The 22,101-nt window shown below is 40.7% G+C and overlaps 1 protein-coding gene across 4 annotated transcripts in view; it reads left to right on the forward strand.

The window, feature by feature from the left end:
- LOC140483931 (voltage-dependent calcium channel subunit alpha-2/delta-2-like) overlaps positions 1–22,101 on the forward strand; it is an 839,332-nt gene that overhangs the window by 100,650 nt on the left and 716,581 nt on the right. The gene's annotated exons all lie outside the window — the stretch shown is intronic.

Genomic DNA, 22,101 nt, shown 5'->3' on the forward strand with positions numbered 1-22,101 from the left:
TTTAAGTAATAATCTGCCTTTTGATTCCTTCCGCCAAAGTGCATGACTTCTCATTTTTCTACATTAAACTCCAATTTAGTAAGTTATTGCTTATTAATTCGATCTTGCAGATTCCTTATATCCTCAAGACCGTATGTTGTCCCAACAGAGTTCTCTTGAATGATTTTTTTCTGTCGTGCAAAGCTTTTGAGGCCAGTGTAAGACAGCAACTTCTGGAAGCAGAAACCAAAGTGTTGGTCTGCTGATTTATCCCAACTGGTTTACACACACAAGACAATCTTCAATCAATCCCCAATAATTCCCAAAATCATGAACTCCTAACTTGTGCAACAATCATTATTGAGGTGCCTTCTGAAAATCCAAATGCACTATACCTAACAGTTCCTCTTCATCAGCTCTGCTTCTTATATCCTCAAAGGACTCGAACAAATTTGATAAGTATGATCTCTCTTTCACAAAACTGCGTTGACTGTCTTTGCATTAAGCTTTTCTTGGGACCCAAGTTACTTTCTTTCAAACTGAATTTCAAGTTCTATGCCTGTTGTAATTGCTAATTATAGAGGATCCTTAACTGAGCTATTTTCTTAATCCTTACCCATTTCTAGATCTAAAATAGCCTGTTGCCAGGCAGGTTGTGCAATATACTATTCTAAAAATCAATCCATGATGCACTTTATAAATTCATTTCCGTGTTACCCTTGCCCATCTGATTTGTCTAGCTAATATGCAGATTAAAAACACCCATAGCAACTGTAGTTCTATACATTTTTCGCACATGTCCATTATTTCCTGATTTCTCCTACACCCTGCAATGAGTCAATTCTTCCATAGCCTATAGATTAGATTAGATTAGATTACTTACAGTGTGGAAACAGGCCCTTCGGTCAACCAAGTCCACACCGACCTGCCAAAGCGCAACCCACCCAGACACATTCCCCTACATTTACCCCTTCACCTAACACTATGAACAATTTAGCATGGCCAATTCACCTAACCTGCACATTTTTTGGATTGTGGAAGCAAACCGGAGCACCCGGAGGAAACCCACGCAGACACGGGAGAATGTACAAACTCCACACAATCACACTCCTTGTACCACATCAATTTAAAGGACACAAAACCAATTGTTTCTATCGTTGCCCACAGAAAATTGTTCCAAATATTTATTCATCATTGATTTATTAGTTCTGCATATTAGTTATAAATGCATCCTTCTTCAAGCCTAGGCCAAGTCTTTGGTTCTACTTTCAGGTCAAGGTGAAACAGGAGAATTACTGAGATACTCCTTGAGCTGAAGGATCAAAACTATAAAGGAAAGATTGGATAGGATAACATCCTTTTCTGGGGATCAACAAAGGTTGACAGGAACCTGATAGCGGTATATAAGGTTTTGAGGGATGCAGAGGGTGGATAGGAAGATACTTTTTCCAATAATACTTCATTAGTAGCTCAATAATTGAATTGAACTATGTTGGGATTTGTGTGCTAGAGAATTGTATAGCTAGGAGTATTGATAGAGCTTTAAGCTTGAGTGAGTGAGTGAATGCATGTGTGTGTGTGTGTGTGTGTGTGAGAGAGAGAGAGAGAGAGATCAGAACAAACAAGAAAACAGAGATGTAAGATAGTGAAGAGGTAAGCTGTGATCAAAGTGCCACAGGAAAGGGCAGAAAATAAAAGCTGAAAAGTACAGCAGAACTTAGAATCAGAGTCAATAACAATAATAATTACGAATTCAATATTAAAGAGTATTTATTTTCTAGAAAAATAGGCAAAGAAAAGTAAATGATGTAGCATTGTTAATAAAGGAAAGTAATGTGTGATACAGATGCAATAGACTAAGCTGTGGAATTGGTTTGGATGGAAATAAGAAAAGCAAGGAAAGAAGTTGACTAATAAATCAATGATGAATAAATATTTGGGACAATTTTCTGTGGGCAACGATAGAAACAATTTGTTTTGAGTCCTTTAAATTGATGTGGTACAAGGAGTGTGATGTGTGACATGCTCTGTGGAGCATCTTGGGGAAAAATAGGTGACATTTGACTTGTAGTTTCCAAAGTTCTTCACCACTGAGGTTTTCCCACATGATAAACTGGAATAGGATGAGTTGGGAACTTCAGCAGGGTGACAAGGTAAAGAGAAACAAAGACAGTAACAAAAGAAAGAACAGTAAAATACAAAAACAGTCATCAGGTTATTCAAGGGAGAGAGGCAAATAGGCTCAGATTACAAGGAAAAGTTTGTATAATGAAAATGGCAAGAAAGCAAACCTAAAAACTTTTTACCTTAACACGTGAGACATTCAGAATGAAGTAGATGAACTGGCAGTGTAAATCAGGGAAATAGTTATGATCTCATTACCATTATGGATACATAGTTAGAAGGAGGTTGGAACTGGGAAATCAACATTCAGGGATACTTAATTTTTTGTAAAGACAGGAGGGAAGGAGATGTTGGTGGGGTTGCGCTGATAATAAGAGTTGAAATGACGACCATGATGAGAGGTGTTCTAGACTTGGATGATAGTAGAGTCTATTTGGGTGGAGGGAAATAACAGTAAAGAAGACATTAGTTGGGAGTATTGTATGAGCAAATCAACAAATAATAATATGTAAGAAGAATAGAGCAATAATTATGGGTGACGTTAATCTTCGTGTTAATTTGGGTCAATAAATAGAAAATAAACTATGAGGGCAAACTAGTGAATAATATGAAAACTGACAAGATGAGCTTTTTTCAATAATATAAAGGGGAATAGAGAGATCAAAGTGAATGTAGTCCCCTCCGAAAATGAATCTGGTCAGATAATTATGGGGGAAAAGGAAATGGTAGAGGAGTTAAACAGATATTTTGCATCAATCTTTTAGGTGTGAGATACTTCAAACACCCCATTAATATTAAAGAATACTGTGGAAGAATTAAGTGCCATCACGATATCAGAGAAGATATATTCAACAAACTAATGAGTCTAAAGGCAGTTAACTCCCCCGGTACCTGATCGTTTGCCTCCTAGAACCTTCAGTTTCAGAATTAATGAATGCATTGGTTACAATTTTCTAAAAATCCTTAAATTCTGGAGAAATACCAGAAAGCTACTGGAAAGCTGCCAATGTGACACCCTAATCAAAAAAGGTGGAAGGCAAGAAACAGATAACTACTGGCTGGTTAACCTAACGTCTATTGTTGGAAAAATGTTGAAATCAATTATTAAGGAAGAAATAGCAACACATTTGGAAAATTATAACCTGATAGCCAGAATCAACATTGCGCCATGAAAGGTTAATAGTGTCTGAGTAATTAGTACAGTTTTTCAAGGAAATCTCAACCATGTTGGATGTGTTGTATTTTGCTTTCCAGAAGGCATTTGACAAAATACCTCACAAAAGGATAAATCATAACGGTAGCTCAGTGGTTAGCATTGCTGCCTCACAGCACCAGGGTCCCAGGTTTGATTCCAGCCTCGGGCGACTGTGTGTGGAGTTTGCACATTCTCCCCATGTCTGCGTGGGTTTCCTCCGGGTGCTCCGGTTTCCTCCCACAGTCCAGAGATGCGCAGGTCAGGTGAATTGGCCATGCTAAATTCCCATAGTGTTCGGTGCATTAGAGGGAAATGGGTCTGGGTGAGTTACTCTTCGGAAGGTTGGTGTGGACTGGTTGGGCCGAAGGGCCTGTTTCCACACTGTAGGGAATCTAATCTAATCTAAGAGCCTGTGGTATTGGAGGTAGTACATTGATGTGGATTGAGAATTGGCTAATGTGCATGAAACAGTGGGTGAAGGGGTTCTTTTTCAGGTTGGCAATCTGTAACCAATGGGGTTCCAAAGGGATCAACTCTGGGATCACAAATGTTTACGATATTTATTAATGACTTGGAGGAAGAAAGCAAGTGTATTGTAGCCAAATTTGCTGATACCACAAAAATAGATGGAAAAGCAAGTTGTGAGATGGATACAGTTTACAGAGACATTGATAGGTTAAGGAAGTGGGGAAAAATGTTGGCAAATGGAGTATAATATTGGAAAATGTGAAGTTGTTCATTTTGGAAAGAAGAATAAATGAACAGTACTATTAAATGGGGAAAACCACAGATAACTGCAGCATGAAAGGACTTGGGGGTATTTGTGCATGACACTGAAAGCTAGTGCACAAGTGCAGCAGGTAATCAGGAAGACTAATGGAATGCTGATCCATGTTTCAAAGCAGTTGGGCTATAACAGTAGTCTGACTGCAATTATATAAGTTGTTGGTGAGATCGCATCTGGAGTACTGAGGGTAATTTTTGGTCCCCTTATTTTGGGAAAATATAGATCATAGAACACTACAGCGCAGCGCGGTCCTCTATGTTGCACCAACCTATGGAACTAATCTGAAGCCTGTCTAACCTATACTGTTTCATTTTCATCCATAAGTTTATCCAATGACCATTTAAATACCCTTAAAATTGGCGAATCTACTACTGTTGCAGGCAGTGCGTTCCATGTCCCTACTACTCTCTGACATCTGTCCTATATATTATTTCATTGGAAGCAGTTCAGAGAAAGTTGGCTAGGATGATCCCTGGTAGGAAAATCAGAGGTGATCTCATTGAAAATGTTGAATTCCTAAGGGGCTTGACAGGGTAAATCCTGAGAGGATGTTGCCCCTCATGGGAGAGACTAGGGCCAGGGAGCATCATGTTAGAATAAAGGAGTGCCAATTTAAGACAGCAATGAAGAGAAATTCTCTCAAAGAGGATTGAATGTCTTTGGAACTCCGTGCCACAGAGAGCTGTGGCGGCAGAGACCTTGTAGATATTTAAGGCCTAAATGGATTCTTGATCAATAGGGGAATTAAGAGCTCTGGAGAAATCAGAGGAAAGTGGATATGCGGAATGTCAGATAAGCCATGATCCTATTGATTGGTGGAGGAGGCTCGAGAGGCTGAACAAGCTACTCCTGTTCATATTTCTCTTGGTCTCTGGAGCTACCATCAATTAATTTATGAAGATTGACCGTTTATTTGACATAACAGTAGGAAAAGAACATTGGAACAGGAGGATGCAATTTGGTCCCTTGAAACTATTCCACTACTTAGTGAGATTGTGGTTGATTTGTGACCTAAAAGCCCAGGTCTAAAGTAATTTATTCCTCCCCAGCATGCTATTCTTGCTGCAATTTCAAAGTTTACAAAATTGTTATATATTAGGACAGTATTGTTAAATTCAAAATGAGTTCATGAGGGTCTTGCAACCTATTCTGCAGTCTGCCTGATTATGCACCTGGGTCATATCCTTGAATGTCAAAGGTAGACCAATGTTGTATTACTGAGAAGGAGGAGCAAGGTATTCGTAGTTGGAAACAATAGCAGCAATCTCCGAATTTGCAATGAATAGATTGACAGTCCCCACAGTCCTAGCAAAGGATTGAAAATGTCAGATTGTAAACAGTCGTCCTTTAAGCTTTCAAGAAAAAAGGAAGTTAACATCAACATAGCTAATTAGCATTTATATCTGGATACCAGGCTAGTATATCAAAAAAGAACCTTCCAGCTCAGCGAGCAAACCTATATCCAGAACCTCAGCCTGAACTACAAAGCTTCTCAAAACTTGCGATCAGGTTAGTGTATTTCATGTTTCCATAGGCAAGGGAGCAGAGCTCCCATTTATGAGATCAAATATAGGCTTCAGTAGGAATTCATACATACTGCAAACCACAAAGTCAGTATGGTTTGTTATGGACCAGACCAAATCTCTTCAAAATACATTAATAAGAAAGTCTGGACCCTAACTTTATCTTATTTTAAAGATAAGTGTAAGGCATTGTGTTCCGGGTGAAATTTGATTGGTCAAACTATCTGGCTTGAAACAAAACACACTTAATTCATACACAATAACTAAAATACAGACTAGATAAAAATAAAAGAACTGGCTTAACTGTAATTCTATCAAAATACTTAACAAAGTAGTATATATTAACTGCTTCTCATTAAGTTTTCCAATATAGTAAAATCCTATAAACACACCCTTGGCAAAGGCACATTCAGTAAAATAGATTGTCTTGCATGCAATTCTAGCAACAGGAAGAGAACCGCCACTTTTAGTTGTAATAGAGAGAGGAATAAGAGCTTTCACATACAGCTTCAAGATCCCACCAACTGCTACTGAAGGCTAAAACCAAAAAAAATCCTGATTCTGTGGGAGCTTGACCCATTCAAGTTGGTCCTATTATTACAACTTTAAAAGAAAACCCCTAGACTTCACAAACTGTTCACTTTATTGGATTTGAAGCAGACTGTTTGGCACTTCTATCTCCATCTTTCTTCATAAAACAAAACCAGGACAAAATGCACCTCTTAAAGCCATAGTATCATCACACCTCCTCACCCCACCTTTACAAAAAAAACCCATCAATATACAAAGTTGGCTTCATTTTTGCAAAGCATCAGAATTATGCTATTAGTACATTACAATACATATGTATCACATTGACTCTAAGCATGAACACATTCACTACTACGGGCCACTTCATTCCATTTTTCCCGCCACTGAATGCCTTTGTCGTCCTTCATCAAAGTGGCGACAATTATGTAATTATGTTCTCTCGTCCTACCATGTGTATAATTTTCAAATTGAATGGCTGCAAAAATAAGCTCCCAACTAAACAGTCTGATGTTTTTATCCTTAAATTTTTCCCCAAAGCTTTAAGTGGTTATGATCAGTATATTCAATTGTCTCAGTCACAAAAGTTACATTCGAAATGTCGACTTCTCTACCTCCTAGTGCTGTCTGGCTTGCAGTGTTATTCCAGCCTCCTGCCTGTTTACTTTAGATTTCAGTATCTGCAGTTTTTTTTTGTCTCGGACACGTTACTGGCAATCTAAATGTGGAAATTTTGCAACACCAACACAAACCCAAGGTCTCCTTCTCAATCGTGGTTTATTTCTGTTGATGATTATTCATTATTCTGGAAAAATACCCAATAGATCTTTCTTACTTTCCAACATCATATTGCAAGAATACGGTAGCGATATCCACATCACTTGCATCGATAGCCACCTTGAATGGCTTTGCATAATTAGGTGTGGCTAACACTGGGGCAGTGGTTAACACAGCTTTCAGACTGTCAAGTGCCTTCTGACAGTCTGCCGTTTACTGAACTTTTCTGACTTCTTCAACAAATCAGTCAGTGGAGCAACTACGCTATGAACTTTGGATAAAAACCACTCAGTGCCAGGAAACGTAGTACTTCTTTCTTCATCAGTGATATAGGAAACTTCCAAATAACTTTTGTTTCTGCATCCAGTGGGGCCATTTGTCCATGACCAATAAGATGGCCCAGGAATCTGCCTTGGGCTTTTGAGAATTTAGTCTTAGCCAGGTATATTACCAAGCCCACCTCCCAAAGTCAGACGAACAATTCTGATAGATGCTTCAAATGTTTTTTCCATGTGTGACTAAAACAATCACCAGATCATCAATGTATACCACACAATTGGGTAATCCAAATTGACTTTATTGGTTAGTCTTTGAAATGTAGCTGGCATATTTTTCATACCAAATGGCATGACTTAAAACTGGTACAGTTCATTTGGCATCATGAAAGCCAAAATTTTCTTTGCTGTTTCAAATAAAGGTTCCTACTAGTATCCTCTGAATATCTTTAGAAATATAAGTCGCTTGTCCCACCTTCTCAATACCATCGTCCAAATGTGGAATAGGATACGAATCAGATTTTGCGACTGCATTGACTTTGTGATGGATGACACATAATCATTGGATACTATCTGGTTTTGGCACCATTACTATGGGTGAGCTCCATTTGCTGCAAGTAGAGTCGTAGAGATTTGCAGCACAGAAACAGACCCTTCGGTCCAACTTGTCCATGCCGACCAGATATCCCACCTAATTGAGACCCATTTGCCAGCACTTGGCCCTTATTCCTCTTAAACACTTGCTGTTCATATACCCATCCAGATGCCTTTTAAATGTTGCAATTGTGCTAGTCTCTACCACTTCCTCTGGCAGCTCATTCCCCAACCCCAGGGAAAAGATCTTGTCTATTTATCGTATCAATCACCTCATGATTTTATAAATGTCTGAGGTCACCCCTCAGCCTTTAATGCTCCAGGGAAAACAGCCCAAGCCTATTCAGTTGCTCCCTATAGCTCAAATCCTCCAACCCTGTCAAAATCCTTGTAAATCTTTTTGGAACCCTTTCAAGTTTCACAACATCCTTTACACAAAACTGGCATAATCAACATTCTGTACAGCCGCAACATGACCTCCTAACTCCTATACTCAATGCTCTGACCAATAAAGGAAAGCAAACCAATTGCCTTCTTATCTATCCTATCTACCTTTGACTCTACCTTCATGGAGCTATGAACCTGCACTCCATGTTCTCTTTGTTCAGCAATACTCCCTAGGACCTTACCATTGAGTGCAAAGTCCTGCTAAGATTTGTTTTCCCAAAATGCAGCATCTGACATTTATCTAAATTAAACTCCATCCGCCACTCCTTAGCCCATTGGCCCTGCCTTATATTGTCCTTGAGCATACTTTCAGTCTTTTTTCGAACCTATGCCAACTTTAGGGTTAAGTCTATAAGGGTATTGCTTAATGGGAACTGCATTTCCTATATCTGCATCATGTATAATCAGATTAGTCCTTCCCAGCTTATTTGTACATATCTCCCCTTGTGTTTGTAATAACTCTTTCAGGTCATTTTGCTTTTCCTCTGGAAGGTAATTCAATAATTTATCTGAACTTTTGAGAACTTTCTCATTGTCCAATTTAATTTCAGGAATGTCCAATTCAGAATCCTCTGAACTTCATTATTGTTGTAAACAGTAACACATTCTCCTTTTGCTTTCCTTCTCTACCAAAATACCTTTAGAGTATATTAACATGACTCACTATGAAAGATTTTTTCCTATCTGGCATTCTTATTAAATAATTTATCTCGCTTAATTTTCTTTTAATATGATAAGCCCCAATAAACCTTCTGGATGTAGGCTTGCTTGCTGAGCTGGAAGTTTCATTTCCAGATGTTTCGTCACCCTACTAGGTTCAGTGGGCCTCCAGGCAAATGCTGATGATTCTTTCTTTCTATTTATGTGTTTGGGTTTCTTTAGGTTGGTGACATCATTTCCTGTTCTTTTTCTCAGGGGATGGTAGATGGGGTCTAACTGTATGTGTTTGTTGATAGAGTTCTGGTTGGAATGCCATGCTTCTCGGAATTGTCGTGCGTGTCTCTGTTTGGCTTGTCCGAGGATGGATGGATCTGTAAGAAGGATACCACTTTGACTGGGTCAACACATCCATCCTACGACAAGCCAACAGAGACATGCATGAGAATTCCTAGAAGTATGGCATTCCAACTCTTATCAACAAACACATCGAATTAGACCCCATCTACCACCCCCGAGAAAAGGACAGGAAATGACATCACCACAGGAAATGACATCACCACCCCAACGAAACCCAAACATTTAAATAGAAAGCAGGAATCATCAGCAGTTCTTCGCCCAGAGGCCCACTGAAGATGTTACCTAGTAAGGTGACGAAACATCTGGAAATGAACCTTCCAGCTCAGCGAGCAAACCTACATCCAGAACCTCAACCTGAGCTACAAATCTTCTCAAAACACGCCAATAAACCTTGCATTTAAAGTTTCACCTACCACTGGTAGAAACATTAACACTTTATCTCCATTAGCAAAATTGAGAATATTTGATTTCTTGACTGCTTCTTGTTTTATCACATGCTCTACTACTTTTAAATGCTGGTCGACTTGTCCGGTCTATTTAATTTTTACATAAAATTTAACACTTAGTCTAAATATGTGATCTCTGAACGCTTAACTCACCAATTTCTCCTTAATTAATTTCAGTGGTTCTCTCACCTCATGTCCAAAGGCTAATTCAAATGGACTGAATTTCATTGATTCATTACATGCATCCCTAATTGCAAAAAGTATAAATGTAATTCCTTTATCTGGATCCTCTGGATAGACTTGACTGTAAGCCCTCAACATTTAAAATTATAATGTCCACTGTTATAATATTCTTTGTGATTCTGGCTGGTATGTAGTGGATTTGAATTGTTTATTCCTAAGCTGTCCATAATTTCCTTGAATAATTTTGATATGAAAATTGACCTTTGATCTGATGGATAGTACATTTTAAAAAAAAAGAGTAATTCTTCTACACTCCTTTTAGCTGTGATAGTGCATAATAGGTAGCCTCTGGAAATCTATTAGACACTTCCATTATGGTCAACAAATACTGATTCCCACTTTTTGTTTTGGGTAAGTGTCCTGTGCAATTAGTTGTAAAAGGATCCTCAAAAGCAGGAATTGGTATTCAAAGGTGTTGGTTTTATCACTGGTTTTCCAATTACCTGACATATATCATGTCCAGCAAAATTCAACCAATCCTTACACAGTTTAGGCCAATAAAAATATTTTTGTACTTTGGCTTGAATTTTCCTTACTCCCAAATGATCTATTGGAAATGCATGTACTACCCATAACACCTTCTTTCTATAGCCCACCAGTAATACAACTTGATTAATTTCTTCCCATTTTTCATCCACATGAATATGTGATGGTCTCCATTTCCTTATCAAGACTTCATTTTTAAGATAATAACATTCTGAGATCAATTAAGATTCTTATTCTGTGAATGCTTTTTGATATAACTGCTTTAGTTTTTCATCTTGCTGTTGTAACTCAGCCAATTTCTCAGAACCAAAAGTACCCACTATATCCTCCAACTGTCCTTGTTTTCTGTCAGCCATTTGAACATAGTTTCTGATAATTAAATTTCAACTTCCTTAACTTTATTCTTTGATTTCTCCACCTGCAGTTTTGTAACCTTTTATCACACAGTCTGGAAAACTCCTAGGATATACTTCCTGTAACACTGCAGTTGCTTGATGTTCCACTGGCTTTTCAATCACAGTAAGCATCACTCCCACCTGTGATCCAGCTCTATTATTACCAAGGATAAATTGTCTTTCCAGAACCGAGAATTTCTCTATTAATCCAATCACCACGTCACCACTTTTCACTGGACTTTTTAACCTCATTTTATATAATGCAACACTTTGAATTCCACATAATACCACTTTTCCTGGCATTACTCCGTGTGAATTACATACGTCCTCAACTTTCACCAGTATCTCTTAAAGTCTTAATTTCTTTATGTAATCTTCCTGGTTTACATGAGTAAACCGTACCCATGTAAGTAAGAGATCTGGCACTTCCTTCTCAACCAACCCCTGACCAGGTTATACATTCTTTTGCAGCATTTTAGCTTCTGCTTTGTTTTCCTTTATCACTTCAATAAAACTCACTGGCTTATCCTGTTTCCCACAGCCTTATTCCCAGTTTTTTTTCTATTTTATTATAGTGAAAACAACTGAGCTTTTTTACTTCTCTTTTCCCCTTTACTATCTTCAATGTGATCTCCTTCTCTATTACCACATGAGGATTTCAGTTTACACCAATTTCTATCTCTCAGTTGAAATTGGTCTTGGAAACCAGACTTTGATTTATGAAAGAACCCATACCCATCTGCCATTTCTTGTTGCTAATCTTGCAGTAATGCAAGAATAACTCTTCTTCCATATGAGTTCTCACTACTTCAGGAAGTGAATTTTTGAACTCTTCCAAAATAATTGTCTCTCTAAGAGGATCATATGTTTTGATCTATTTTCAATGCCCGTTATTCACCTATCAAAATGACTTTGTTTAATCCTTTCAAACTCTATGTATGTTTGACCAGAGCTCCTCCTTAGGTTTCTAAAACATTGTGTGCAGGCTTCTGGTACTAGCTCATTTGTACTTAAAATGGCTTTTTTTTTCACCTCCTCCATCCCCCGATACCGCCTCTGATAGTGATACAAGTATCTCACTGCCTCTACCTACCAATTTTGTTTGGGTCAACAATATGCACATGGTCACTAGTCATTTCATTTGTTTAGCCATTTTTTTCAAATGAAATGAAAAAGGCTTCTACATCCGTCTTGTCAAATTTTGTCAACACTTAAACATATTTAAACAGATCCCCACTAGGTCTTTGGCTGTGATGGGATTACTTTCCATCACTGTCCTCATCGCTCCTCCCACTTTTCGCCCCTCCCTCTACCATTTTAAGTTGACTTTGAGTTTTCAGTTCCAACCTCTGAAGTTCAAATCCTTTCTCCCTTTCCACCATTATGGCCTTCTTTTCCTTTCCTTTTTCCTCTGCTTTTAATTGTGATTCAAACTGTTTCAGTTCTTTTTCATGTTCAAGCTGCTTCATTTGTAATTTAATTTTAGCCATTCCGAAAGATTTCCGATAATCATCGATGTCAAACTATTACTGCAATTACCTCCCCTTTTTGCATGGACAAGAGCAATCCCAACTCCAACCTATCTGCCAATTGCAAATGCTTTGCCTTGCTAACTTTATGTAAAACCCCCAAAGGGACTTCTTCCACCCCCTGGAAACTTTTTGTGACTGAAAGAGCCATTATTACACAAGGCACAGACTGCTTAATCTAAGTGATTTCAACACCCAAAAAGAGAACACCAACACTCACCACTTACTGTCGACTTTGAATCGAATAAATTTGAACACGACCTAGAATTAGAGATTTTGATTCTGACAAGAGCCCCAATTTGTTATGGACCAGACAAATCTCCTCAAAATATATTAAGAAAACATTCTAGACCCTAACTTTTTCTTATTTTAAAGATAAGTGTAAGGCATTGCGTTCTGGATGTCAGACTACTAGATTTGAAACAAAGCACTTTATTCGTACACTGTAATTAAAAACCAGACAAAATAAAAGAATTGGCATAACTGTGACTCTACCTAAATGCTTAAGAAAATAATATATATATAATAACTGCTACTAATGAACTGTTCCAATATAGTAACATCCCAGTCTTAGCAAAGGCAAATTCAGTAAAATAGGTTGTCTCACATGCAATTCGAGCAGCAGGAAGAGTATCCCAGCTTTTGGCTGAAATAGAGGGAAGAGTAAGAGCTTCTACGTTCAGCTTCATGACCCTAGAAACTGCTAGAGGGCTAAAACTAAAAAAAATCCTTGTTCTGTGGGAGCTTGACCCCACCCATTCAGGTTGTTCCTATTGTTCCGACTTTTAAAAACATCCCAGGGGATCCAAGATAACGGTGATCTGAGAGGTCTGCTTTGCTGAACTCTGCTTTGAACCTACAAACCTTACATAAGTTCTTTTACAAAGTCTGCTTTATCAAAGACACATGATTAGAGGTAAAGGCTCCAGCAAATCCCAATACATGGGACACTCACCTGAAAAGTCAGACACGTCCATGCTGCAGCTACAGTTCCCTCTACCAGCCCATCAAAGTCGTTCATTCAACAAGCCCTGGCTGCGAAGTTTGTAATGCTGTGGGAGATGAACGAGTTGTCGATTGAAGAGACGTTCTGCACCAGACTGGACCCGATCACGGCCATGCTGCACAAGCACGAGAAGCAGCTGGAAGGCGTAGGATGCAGAACAGAGGAAACTAGGGGGAGGAAGAATTGTTGAAACAGGTTTTAATGCTTGCAGTTGATTTAAGAATCTCTAGAAATGGAATAAACATTTGGAGATGGTTTCTTGAAGTTAAGTCTTGATGAAGCAGACACAGGAGAATCCATGAGAATTTGGATTGTCGGCTGTAAAGACTGTATATTTCCCAGTGTGTAACTAGTTTCAAATGGGATTTTTAAAAATTTCAGTTTAATCTATAAGCTCCCTCCAAGAGTAAAGTACCATCATTCAGCATTATTTTGGTAAAGTTTTGAAACTTGAAATCTTGCCATATCAATCAGCTATCAACTGGAAGTTTGAATTTTTAAAAAAGTTACGGTTGTTGTGAAGATGTATGTATGCATCTGTCACATATCAAATTACTCATTCCCTGTTTATTTAAGAGATCGTGGATGAAGTAATGATTCATTGAGGAAGACTATTTACTACTCCCCTTTCCAGTATCAGTTATTATTTCTACTGGAGAATTATAAACTCCCTACCACCCTTTGTATGGCAAGATTTTTCATATTTTTAGTCCTGAAAGACCCAATTCTAACTATTTAACTATATCCCTTATCCCGGACTCCTAAACCAGTGAAAAGAATTTTGAGTCATACAGCACTGAAACAGACCCTTCAGTCCAACTCAGCCATGCTGACCAGACATCCCAATCTGACCGAGTCGCATTTGTCAGCATGTGGCTCATATCTCTCGAAACCCTTCCTAGTCTTATACCCATCCAATATACTTTTAAATGTTGTAATTGTACCCGCCTTCATCACTTCCTCTGGCAGCTGGTTCCATACACGTACCATGCTCTGTGTGAAAAGGTTGCCTCTCAGGTCCTTTTTAAATCTTTCCCCTCTCATCTTAAACATATGTCTGTGTTGGTTTTGGACTCCATCACCCTAGGTAAAAGACCGTGTCTATTCACGCTATCTATGCCCCTCATGATTTTTTAAAACCTCCATAAATTCACCTCCTCAGTTTCTGATCCTCTCTCTTCCTGATGAAGGGCTTTTGCCCGAAACATTGATTTTCCTGCTCCTTGGATGCTGCCTGACCTGCTGTGCTTTTCCAGCACCACTCTGATCTAAACTCTGGTTTCCAGCATCTGTATTAACATCCAAATCATTTATATAATTGACGAAAAACAACGGACCCAACACTGATTCTTGTGATGCATCACTGGTTATGGGTCTTGAGTCCGATAAACATCCTTCCACCACCACTCTCTGTCTTCTCCCTTCAGGCCAATTTTGTACTTAATTGGCTAGCTCCCTCTGGATTGCATGCGATCTAACCTTACCAACCAGTCCATCATGCAGAACTTTGTCAAATGCTTAATGAAGTCCAAGCAGACAACACTAAGCCTCTACCTAATCAATCTTCTGTATCACCTCTTCAAAAAACCCAGTCAAGTTAGACACTATTTCCCATGCATAAAGCCATGCTGACCATTCCTAATCAGTCCCTGCCTTTCCAAATGATGTAGATCCTGTCACTCAGAATCTCCTCCAACAACCTACCCACTGCTGACGTAAGGTTCTATTGTTCTCTGGCTTTTCCTATCTGCATTTCTTAAATAATGGCACCACATTAGCCAACCTCCAGTTTTCGGCTCCTAACCCAGGGCTATCATTGATAAAAATATCTCAGCTAGGGACCCAGAAATTTCTTCCCAAACTTCCCACAAAGTTCTGGGAAACAACCAATTAAGTCCCATGGATAACACGGAACTTCCTAGGTGGACACTCATATTTGTTAGTGAGTGATCACTGCCTCTGCTGATAACATTGTAAACTTCACATTCAAGGTCATTATTGTAGTGGAGATTAAATTGTAACCCTGTTGCAGTCTATTTGAGTAAACACAGCTTTATTTTATGTGCACGCTGGACATATGAGTATTTTAGTCAGCTCATACTGAGCACTATGCTCTTGTTCCACCCCAGGTTAGAAGTTTTGTATTACTTTCATACAGTTGCTCAGGTTATTTTGGCTGGACATTTTTTTACACCATACAGCTTTTAAGATTAGATTAGATTACTTACAGAGTGGAAACAGGCCCTTCGGCCCAACAAGTCCACACACGCCCCGCCGAAGCGTAACCCACCCCATACACCTACATCTACATCTACCCCTTACCTAACACTACGGGCAATTTAGCATGGCCAATTCACCTGACCTGCACATCTTTGGACTGTGGGAGGAAACCGGAGCACCTGGAGGAAACCCACACAGACACGGGGAGAATGTGCAAACTCTACACAGTCAGTCGCCTGAGGCGGGAATTCAACCCGGGTCTCTGGCGCTGTGAGGCAGCAGTGCTAACCACTGTGCCACCGTGCCGCTAGACAATCTATCATAGCTGGACACACCCACATGCCCGCATGTGATCAGATCGTCGTTTTCTAACTGCTGAAATCTAGGAGCAGTATTCCAGTGTTCCAACAAAATTGTCTCTGCCAAGCCTTGAAAATGTACAGTCTATCTCCTTCTTGAGATCGTCCAATTTCTTCTCGAAATGATGGTACTGCTTTGTGCTGTCATACAAGGAATTCTTTAGAGAGACTGAGACACAGTGAGAATTGCAGATGCAGGAGAGTCAGAATTGAAAAGTAGGATGCTGGAAAAGCTCAGCAGGTAAGGCAGCATCCGAGGAGCAGGAGAGTTGACGTTTGGGCATAAGCCTTTCATCTGGAAGGGGTGGGGGGGGGGGTGCGTGTGTGTATGGCTGAGAGATAAATAGGAGAGTGGGGATGGAACTGGGGGGGAAGTAGCTGGGAAGGCGATAGGTGGATGCAGGTGGGGACTGATTGTGATAGGTCAGTGGGGAGGGTGGAGCGGATAGATGGATCAAGTCAAGAGGGTGGTGCCCAGAGATGTACCCTGAAACGTTCCACGAGTTGGTGTTCTGTTTCCCCACTGTAAAGGAAACCACATCGAGAGCACTGGACACTGTAGATGAGGTGGGTGGATGTGCAGGAAAATTTCTGCCGTATGTGAAAAGGTTCTTTTGGGCTTTGGACTGAGGTGAGGGGGGAGTTATAGGTACAGGTTTTATACCTCTTGTGGCAGCAAGAGACGGTGCTGGCTGTGGAGCATGGGTTGGTGGGGGGATGTGGATCTAACGAGGGAGTCACGGAAGGTATGATCTTTGTGGAAAGCAGATAGGGGTAGGGAGGGAAATATGTCCCTGGTAGTGTGATCCAATTGTAGGTGACACATCTCTGGGTACACGCACCCAACAGTCCCACTGCCCTGTGGCTGACCACTTCAACTCGCCCACCCTGTCCGCCAAGGGCATGCAAGTCCTGGGCCTCCTGCACCCCCAAATCCAAGCCACCTGACGTCTGGAGGAAGAACTCCTCATCTTCTGCCTCAGGACCCTTCAACTACTTGGCTTCAATGCCGCATTCACTAGTTTCCAAATTGCCTCTCCCCCAACTTCATCCCAGATCCAATCTTCTTACTTGGCACCGCCCTCTTGACCTGTCCTACTTGTCCATCTTCCTTCCCACCTATCCAATCCATCCTCCCCACTGACCTATCACAGTCCCCCCCACCTGCATCCACCTATTGCCTTCCCCCCAGCCCCACCTCCATCCTCCTATTTATCTCTCAGCCTCCATTCCCCCACCACATTCCAAATGAAGGGCTTATGCTCAAAACGTTGACTCTCTTGCTCCTCGGATGCTGCCTGACCTGCTGTGCTTTTCAAGCGCTACACTTTTTGACAAGGAATTGTTTAGGTCTTCCAAATCCAGTCTTATACAGGGATTGATGCTGCTATGTTCTCTTCATTTTCCTCCTCATCTGTTTTTATCTAATTTGTCATGTTTGAGTCTACCATTTTCCTAGAATGTATGTCAATTATTTGGGCTCTTCCATTACCAACAAGTACTGTACTTGAGGGGCGAAGCAGAAATTTGGCTTTGATATATCACAGTTAGTTTCCCATATTTAAACTATCTTCCACTTTTCAGCCAATTCTCTAACCAGGTTAATGATTTGCCTTCAGTTCTTTGAGGTTCAGCTTTAACTAGCAGCGTGTTTTTTTGATTAGATTCCCTACAGTGTGGAAACAGGCCCTTCGGCCCAACAAGTCCACATCAACCCTCGAAGAGTAACCCACCCAGACCCATTTTCCTCTGACTAATGCACTTCATACTATGGGCAATTTAACATGGCCAATTCACCTGACCTGCACATCTTTGGACTGTGGGAGGAAACCGGGGCACCCGGAGGAAACCCACGCAGACACAGGGAGAATGTGCAAACTCCACGAAGACAGTCACCTGAGGCTGGAATCGAACCTGGCGCTGTGAGGCAGCAGTGCTAACCACTGTGCCACTGTGCCGTCCGAATATGAAGGAATTTATCAAATATCTGTGGAAGTCTATGTAACTAACATCCTCAGTAAAAATAAATATTTTTCACCCAACTAATTTTACCTTTCCAAAGGCTCATGAGCCCATGACTTACTGTTTACAAATAAATGTTTGGTCTCTCTGATCAGCTGAAAATTCTCAAGCTGTTCAGTCAGTCTAACCTTAATTCTAGGAATTACCCAACAGTGGATATTTGTTAAACTGCTTTATTGTTCCTGTGTTTTGGCCTGTCATTATTCTAAAATAGTATGTTAGAACTAAACAGTCAGCTTGAGTACTCTGTGCAGCCTAGTTACTCCACAGGAAGGATGTGATTTCACTGGATAAGGTGTAAAAGACATTCACCAGGATGTTACTCAGGCTGAGGCGTTTCAGCTTTGAAGAGAAATTGCATAGATTAGGGTTGATTTCCCTGGAACCAAGAATGCTTAAGGAGCACCTGTTACAAAATTGAGGAGCACAGCAAGAGTCGATAGGGATAAAGTTTCTCTTTGATAGTGAGTTCAGTTACTACTGTGCATAGGTTTCAGCTAAGGGGCAAGAACTTTAGATGGGATTGAAGGAGAATAACTTTTTCAACCAGAGAGTGGTGAGTATTTGGAACTCATTTCCTGAAAGGGTGGTAGAGATGTGAATCATTGCAACATTTAAGAAATATTTAGATGAATGCTTGAAATAATACCTTACAAGATAGCCAAGTGTAAGGAAATCCACAGGGTTATCCAGTTCAGATGGGAAAACTGTGTGGTATGGTATTATTTAAATGATGATAGATTGGGAAATGTTCATGTAGAAAGGGACTTGAGTGTCCTTGAATACTGGTCATTGAAATCAAACATGGGAGAGGTGATAGCTGAGTATTACTGCTGGACTGTTAAGACCCAAGTTTTGGGGGACCCAGGTTCACATCCTGCCACAGCAGATGGTGAAATTTGAATCTAATAGAAATCTGGAATCAAAAATCTTGCAATGGCCATGAAATCCATTGTCAATTGTTGAAAAAATCCATTTGGTTCACTGATGTCCTACAGGGCAGGAAAGTGCCATCCATACCTGGTCAGAGTAGACAGGCAGGAGGCTGGAAGAATATAGTGAGCTAGGCAGGATCGTGAGGTGTAGACATCAACATTTTGCGTGTAACCCTTCTTCTGGACTGGGGGTGGCTTACCTGGTCTGGCGTACATGTGACTCCAGACCCAAATGTAGTTGAGTATTAATTGCTCTCTAGGCAATTAGGAATGGGTAATAAAAATTAGCCTAGCCAGAAATGCCCATAACCTGTGAAAGAACAAAACACAGGCATGGGATGGTACTGCATGGATCAGTACTTGGGGCTACGATGTTGTGGCCATTACGAAGATGTGGGTTTCACAGGGGCAGGAATGGTTGCTTGATGTTCCAGGGTTTAGAACATTTAAAAGAACAGGGAGAGTGGAAAAAGAGACAAGGGTGTAACATTGTTAATTAGAGAATGCATCACAGCTACAGAAACAAAGATTGTTGAGGAAGGTTTGTCTACTGAGTAAGTATGGGTGGAAATCAGGAACAGCAAGGGAACAGCCACCTCATTTGGGGTTTTCTACAGACCACGTAATAGCAGTAGAGAGATTGAAGAACTCATAGGTAGGCACATTCTGAAAAAATGCAGATGTAGCAGGGTTGTTGTTATGGGTGATTTCAACTTTCCCAATATCGACTGGAACCTCCTAAAGTGCAGATGGTTTAAATGGAGCCGTGTTTTTCAGTGTGTTCAGGAGGGTTTCTTTACTCATTATTGTGTAGACAGACCGATGAGGCAAGAGGCCATTTTGGATTTGGTGCTCAACAATGAGCCAGGACAGGTGTCGGACCTCGCATTGGGAGAACACTTTGGTGACATTGATCATAACTGCCTCACATTTACCATAGCCTTGAAGAGGGAAAGAAGCAGTTACCGGGGGAAGATATTTAATTGGAGATAAGGATATTATGATGCTATCAGATAAGAGTTGGGAAGGGACCGTTTTGTGATTGGAACTTTGAGGAGCTGGGATACAGTCTTGGCAGTGTGGAGGAACAGAGGGATCTTGGTGTGCAAGTACGTAGATCCCTCAAAGTTGCCACCCAAGTGGTTAGGGTTGTTAAGAAAGCATATGGTGTTTTGGCTTTCATTAAGAAGGAGATCAAGTTTAAGAGCTGGGCGGCACGGTGGCACAGTGGTTAGCACTGCTGCCTCACAGCGCCTGAAACCCGGGTTCAATTCCCGCCTCAGGCGACTGACTGTGTGGAGTTTGCACGTTCTCCCCGTGTCTGCGTGGGTTTCCTCCGGGTGCTCCGGTTTCCTCCCACAGTCCAAAGATGTGCAGGTCAGGTGAATTGGCCATGCTAAATTGCCCATAGTGTTAGGTAAGGGGTAAATGTAGATGTAGGGGTATGGGTGGGTTACGCTTCGGCGGGGCGGTGTGGACTTGTTGGGCTGAAGGGCCTGTTTCCACACTGTAAGTAATCTAATCTAATCTACAGACCGGGAGCAATTGTTCCACAGAAAGTGCACAGCAGACATGTGGAGACTATTTAAGGAGCAGTTGTTGTGAGTGATGCACAAATTTGTTCCTCTGAGATAGGTAAGAAGGGGTAAGATTAAGGAACCTTGGATGATGAGAACAGAGGAGCTTCTCGTCAAAAGGAAGATGGCAGCTGACATAAGGTGGAGCATAGCTTTAGAGGATTATAGGCTTGCTAGAAAGGAGCTCAGAAATGGACTGAGGAGAGCCAGGAGGGGGCATGGAAAAAGCTTGGCAAGAAGGATAAGGAAGAACCCAAAGGCATTTTACTCATACGTGAGGAATAAGAGAATGATCAGGGAGAAGGTAGGGCCGATCAGAGATAGCGTAGGGAACTTGTGCATGGAGCCTGAGCAGATAGGGGAAGCCCTAATTGTGTTTTTTGCTTCAGTTTTACTAAGGAAAAGGGACCGTTTTGTGATTGGAACTTTGAGGAGCTGGGATACAGTCTTGGCAGTGTGGAGGAACAGAGGGATCTTGGTGTGCAAGTACGTAGATCCCTCAAAGTTGCCACCCAAGTGGTTAGGGTTGTTAAGAAAGCATATGGTGTTTTGGCTTTCATTAAGAAGGAGATCAAGTTTAAGAGCTGCGAGGTTTTGCTACAGCTCTACAAGTCCCTGGTGAGACCACACTTGGAATATTTTATTCAGTTCTGGTCGCCTTACTATAGGAGAGATGCAGATGCTTTGGAGAGGGTGCAAAGAAGGTTTACCAGGATGCTGCCTGGACTGGAGGGCTTGCCTTATGAAGAGAGGTTGAATAAGCTCGGACCTTTCTGGAGAGAAGGAAGAAGAGAGGTGATCTGATCGAGGTATACAAGATCGAGAGGCATGGATAGAGTCAATAGCCAGAGACTTTTCCCCAGGGCAGGATTGACTGGTACGAGGGGTCATAGTTTTAAGATATTAGGAGAAAGGGGATGTCAGAGGAAGGTTCTTTATGTAGAGAGTTGTGAATGCATGGAATGCGTTGCCAGCTGTGGTGGTGGAAGCAGAATCATTAGGGACATTTAAGTGACTGCTAGACATGCACACAGATAGCATGAGTTGAGGGGTGCTTAGGTTAAGTTATTTTATTTTGTATTAGAATTAACCCTTGGCATAACATTGTGGGCCAAAGGGCCTGTTCTGTGCTGTACATTTCTATGTTCTATGTAGCAGGCAATTAAAAAGTTAAGTTGTGTGTTGACCTTCATTACAATAGGGTTTGTATACAGGAACAAGGAAATTTTACTGAAACAGTAAAGGGCCTAGGTGTGAGTAACAAAACCAAATATACCATCTTTCTCACACTGTCTTGACTTAGTGTGAACAGTGCAGTTGATCAGCCCTGTTTAAGAGTTCTTTAAGTCTGGTGTCACTTTTATTTCTCTCCACAGGTGCTGCCTGACCTACTGAGTTTTCCAGCATTTTCCTTTTTATTTCTGATTTTTCAGGATCTGCAGTACAGTATTTTGCTTTTTTGTTGTTGATTTAAATGCTGCTTTGCTGTGACCTACAACATAGTGTTACAACTATCGATGGAAAAACAGTAAAGGAAAGAGAAAGGAAGACATTTCAGAGGCATACCTTGCGAGGAGTACTGTATCCTCTACCCACTTGTCAATCCAGGAGCTAGGGTTTAAAAGAAATCGCTTGCC

This window comes from Chiloscyllium punctatum, chromosome 12, assembly GCF_047496795.1.
Source record: "Chiloscyllium punctatum isolate Juve2018m chromosome 12, sChiPun1.3, whole genome shotgun sequence".
Taxonomy (NCBI): domain Eukaryota; kingdom Metazoa; phylum Chordata; class Chondrichthyes; order Orectolobiformes; family Hemiscylliidae; genus Chiloscyllium; species Chiloscyllium punctatum.